This window comes from Pinus tabuliformis, chromosome 8 (genome assembly GCF_031772625.1).
Source record: "Pinus tabuliformis cultivar Carrire ecotype Pingquan chromosome 8, CPIR1, whole genome shotgun sequence".
Lineage (NCBI taxonomy): Eukaryota > Viridiplantae > Streptophyta > Pinopsida > Pinales > Pinaceae > Pinus > Pinus tabuliformis.
The window spans coordinates 514,057,311-514,062,887 of record NC_142294.1 but is presented as its reverse complement, the minus strand read 5'-3'; the positions used below and the strand labels follow the sequence as shown (position 1 = coordinate 514,062,887).

The following is a 5,577-nucleotide window of genomic DNA, read 5'->3' as shown; positions in this document are numbered from 1 at the left end:
CTACAAGTGTCAATTTTATGTTCTTTTTTCAAACTTATATTTTATATCTATTTTTTCAAACTTATATTTTATATCTATTTTTTATTTAGAACTTTCATAAATAAACCTCATAATTAACTAATAAAAAACCTTATTTTTAAATTTTAAAAGTTTTAAAATTAATTTTAATTAAAAAAAATCATTTTTTTTTTTTTAGCACTTATCAACTCTATCAAAAAAAAATTGAAAAGAAAAGTAAAAAACAAAAAAACTATTAAACTGACGCTGTTGGATTTTTCTAAATCGACAGTATCAAATGAAGGCCAACGATATGAAGAAGAGAGAATTACTGTGTATTGTAATCTTTTGTAATCAACGAATGTCGAACATGACGCCGTTATAATAATGAACCCTGGTTGAATTCCGCGCAAGACTATGAACGAAAACCACAAACGGAAAATCATAATACGATGGATTAATCTTACATTGAGATGGTAATAGTGGGTACTCGAGAATTTCAACAGCCTGCTGTAGACAGGTCAACAATTATCATCGGCATCCACGCAGGTGCATTCCTCTGATACCTTTAATTCGATTTCGATGTAGAATCGTTTATAAATCCAACTCTACTTATGAGAATAAATGACCCACTTAACTCAGTGGTTAGAGTATCGCTTTCATACGGCGAGAGTCATTGGTTCAAATCCAATAGTAGGTAAACTTATTAGATGCCATCGAGTTTTCAATGGTATCTAATAAGTTTTATTCCCCGTGTTTGGATCGAGGCGGAATATTGAATCCATTTTTCAGATCATTATAGAAAATGTTAATTAGAGACGGGGGGCTAGCATTTATAGCCTCTAATCGGGTTCTAGCCCTTTTCGGAGCTAAATCAGCCTCAATTGCTTGTCTTTTGCCTTCGACTCGAGCTAAGTCAACTTTAGCTATTCGAAAATTTTCCTGGGCTTCTTGGGGATTGATGTCAACATCTCTCTTTGCATTATTTACCAATATAGTTATTCTATCACTGTCTATCTTGGCGAAACCGCCCATCATAGCCATAGTGGACCACTACCCATTGAGACGTATTTTCATAACTCCTATATCTACAACTGCCACAAGTGAAGCACGATTGGGTAATACGCCAATTTGACCACTATTAGTAGATAGAATTATTTCTTTAACTTCTGAATCCCAAATGACTCGATTAGGAGACAATACACGAAGATTTAGGGTCATTTTCAGAATTAACTTTCCATGTTGGAGTTTATAGCCTTCGCGGTAGCTTCATCAATATTACCCACCAAATAAAAAGACTGTTCGATAAGACCATCTAATTCTCCAGAAAGGATCATTTGAAAACCTCTAATTGTTTCCATGAGACCCACATATTTGCCCGGGGAACCTCTGAATAGCTCTGCTACGAAAAAGGGTTGTGATAGGAAATGTTCAATTTTTCTTGCTCTTGCCACGATTAAACGATCTTCCTCCGATAATTCATCCAGTCTAGGAATAGCTATAATGTCTTGAAGTTCCTTATAACGTTGTAAAGTTTGCTTAACCCCTTGTGCAGTTTCGTAATGTTCTTCGCCTACGATCCAAGGTTGGAGCATAGTCGATGTTGAATCTAAAGGATCCACTGCTGGATAGATACCCTTCGCAGCTAATCCTCTCGATAGTACGGTAGTAGCATCTGAATGTGCAAATGTCGTAGCAGGAGCAGGGTCGGTCAAGTTGTCAGCAGGTACATAAACTGCTTGAATCGAGGTTATGGATCCCTTTTTTGTGGAAGTAATTCTCTCTTGCAAAGAACCCATTTCCGTGCTAAGAGTTGGCTGATAACCCACGGCGGAAGGCATAATGCCTAATAGGGCGGATACCTCTGATCCCGCTTGGACAAAACGGAAGATGTTATCAATAAATAATAGTACGTCTTGCTTATGACATCTCGGAAATATTCGGCCATGGTTAGAGCAGTTAAACCAACTCCCATGCGAGCTCCCTGTGGTTCATTCATCTCACCATAGACCAGAGCCACTTTTGATTCTGATATTTTTTGTTCATCAATTACTCCCAATTCTTTCAATTCCATGTAAATATCATTCCCTTCGCGGGTACGTTCTCCTACTCCTCCAAATACAGATACCCCTCCATGATCCTTAGCAATGTTGTTGATCAACTCCATAATGAGTACTGTTTTACCCACTCCAGCTCCTCCAAATAAACCAATTTTTCCCCCACGACGGTAAGGAGCCAAAAGATCTACTACTTTAATGCCTGTTTCGAAGATGGATAATTTTGTATCCAACTCTGTAAAGGCGAGAGCAGGTCTATGAATAGGAGATTTTATGCAAGCATCTACAGGACCCAAATTATCGACAAGTTCTCCAAGAACATTGAAAATTCGTCCGAGAGTAGCTCCACCAACTGGAACACTTAGAGGAGCTCTCGTGTCAATCACTCTCATTCCTCTCGTCAAACCATCTGTAGCACTCATAGCTACAGCTCTAACCTTATGATTTCCTAATAATTGTTGTACCTCACAACTAACCTGAATTTCTTGACCGGCTGTACCTTGACCCTTAACTATCAATGAATTGTAAATATTAGGCATATTACCTGGAGGAAAAGAGACATCCAGTACTGGGCCAATGATTTTAGCAATACGTCCCACATTTTTTTCTACACGTGCGGAAACCCCAAGAACAAGAGGATTTTTTCTCATACAAAAATGGAAATAATTTCCATGAAGAATATATAAATATGATTTTGCCAATATCATCAATAAAAAAAAAATGTTCCATATTGGGTAGATCAGACCAGTAAATAATAAATTGAAGTTACCACCTTGGTAAAATCCAACTTTATTGAAAAGTTTAAATTCATCCATATTTGGAATATGAAGTAGGTAGATGGATATGAATAAGGATCATGAGGAAGTCTTCGATTTATCTATAACTAGAACCAATTTATCCATAACTAAAACCGAAGATACTTCAAAATTATGTCCAGATCATCTGTGAAATAAGAAACTTGATATTCATGACCTTTCTCTCATTGATCATTATCTCTTCTCTTCATACGCACATCTGTATATGTATTTTCGGACAATTCGCACCATTATGGTCAAAGGTCCATTCGGTTCCTTGATTTCATTCATGAACTAGTTTAACCACTGAAAGGTTCTCGGGTCATTCCATGGAGGAAGAACTTCAAGAGCAAAGATTGGGTTGCGTCATACATAAAGAACATTATACAATGAGAGTGTATCTAGCACCCCAATAACGGATGACTTTTTGTAGGATATTTCTGTAAAAATTGATTGTTTACGTTCGGTCCATGTCGAGGAGACCTCGTCTTTGCGAGAAATAATTATTAATAAAGGAGGGACTTATGTCACCAAAAACAGAGACTAAAGCTAGTGTCGGATTCAAAGCTGTGTTAAAGATTACAGATTAACTTATTATACTCCTGAATATCAAACCAAAGATACAGACATCTTGGCAGCATTCTGAGTAACTCCTCAACCCGGGGTGCCAGAAGAAGCGGGAGCAGCAGTAGCTGCTGAATCTTCCACCGGTACATGGACCACTGTTTGGACCGATGGACTTACTAGTCTCGATCGTTACAAGGGGCGATGCTATGACATCAAGCCCGTTCTTGGAGAGGAGACTCAATTTATTGCCTATGTAGCTTACTCCTTAGACCTTTTCGAAGAAGGTTCTGTTACTAACTTGTTCACTTCCATTGTAGGTAATGTATTTGGATTAAAGGCCTTACAGGCTCTACGTTTGGAAGATTTGCGGATTCCCCCTTCTTATTCCAAAACTTTTCAGGGTCCACCTCATGGTATCCAAGTTGAAAGAGATAAATTGAACAAATATGGTTGTCCTTTATTGGGATGTACTATCAAACCAAAATTGGGTCTATCAGCCAAAAACTATGGTAGAGCAGTTTACGAATGTCTCCGTGGTGGAATTGATTTTACTAAGGATGATGAGAACGTAATTTCCCAACCATTCATGCGCTCGAGAGATCGTTTTGTCTTTTGTGCGGAAGCAATTAATAAGGCTCAAGCTGAGACGGGTGAAATTAAGGGACATTATTTGAATGCTACTGCAAGTACATGTGAAGAAATGATGAAAAGGGTAGTATTTGCAAGAGAATTGGGAGTTCCTATCGTTATGCATGACTACCTGACGGGAGGTTTTACCGCAAATACTTCTTTGGCTCATTATTGCCGAGACAACGACCTACTTCTTCACATTCACGGCAGGATGCATGCAGTTATTGACAGACAAATAAATCATGGTATGAATTTACAGGTACTGGATAAAGCATTGCGTATGTCTGGTGGAGATCATATTCACGCCGGTACTATAGTAGGTAAACTTGAAGGGGAACGAGACGTAATTTTAGGGTTTGTTGATCTACTGCGTGATGATTTTATCGAAAAAGATCGAAGTTGTGGTATTTACTTCACTCAAGATTGGGTATCTATGCCAGGTGTTATGCCCGTAGCTTCAGGAAGTATTCACGTTTGGCATATGCCTGCTCTGAACGAGATATTTGGGGATGATTTCGTACTACAGTTTGGTGGGGGAACTTTGGGACATCCTTGGGGAAACGCACCTGGTGCAGTAGCTAATCGGGTTGCTCTAGAAGCTTGTGTACAAGCTCGTAATGAAGGACATGATCTTGCTTGTGAAGGTAATGAAGTGATCTGTGAAGCTTGTAAATGGAGTCCTGAACTAGCTGCTGCCTGTGAAGTATGGAAGGAGATCAAATTTGAATTTGATGTGATTGATCGCTTGTAATCCAGTGACTTTCGTTCTACCAATCGGACTCGGCCCAATATTTTACTACTACCCCAAATATTAGTCCAAATCGTGAGCGGAGATATGGGATTTCAAATATCAATATATGGAATTTCCATATATTAATATCTATATATCAATATCTATGTAGATATTGATATACAGATATTTCCAAGGTTAAATATCTCAAACAGAGTTATTTATGATTTTTTTTTTGGGTCAAGCATTCGATAACGAATCCTATTCATCCTTTACAATAATCTTATAGATCATTCGATAGGGTTGGTAGCTTAGTGGATCAAAGCTCATGGTTCCGGACCATGAAGTCAAGGGTTCAAATCCCTTCTAGCCCAAAAGATGTTGTATTTTAAATGAAAATTCCTTTCCATCGCGGTATAGGAGAGAATCTTTCTTTATAATAGAATAAAGTATTCTATCATAATCCCGGATCGATACTTCAGATTCCTAATCAATAATAAATGGAAATGATTTCTCAATGATTCATTCGAGTATTGATTAATAATTTTCATCATTGTATTTATACTTATACGACTTCTCTTCATACAAAATAAGATAGGAAAAGTAACAATTTTCACCTTTATATGGAAGGAAAAATCTATGTCTATAAAGGAGTGGTTCGAAGACAAGCGTAAAATAACTGCATTACTAAAAATTCGGTCGAAAGGGATAGTAAGGATGCCAATGAGACGGAGAAAAACAAGAATAAAAGTATTGATTACGCTAAAATTAAGAAGTTATGGGCTCAATGCGATAATTGCGA

At 37.6% G+C, this 5,577-nt stretch overlaps 1 non-coding gene across 1 annotated transcript; it reads left to right on the top strand.

Annotated features, from left to right (window-relative positions):
- The first annotated feature begins 5,075 nt into the window (after window positions 1-5,075).
- On the top strand, window positions 5,076-5,149 carry TRNAR-CCG (transfer RNA arginine (anticodon CCG)). The gene has a single exon. It is a non-coding gene; the product is annotated as a tRNA-Arg (tRNA).
- Window positions 5,150-5,577: the final 428 nt, after the last annotated feature.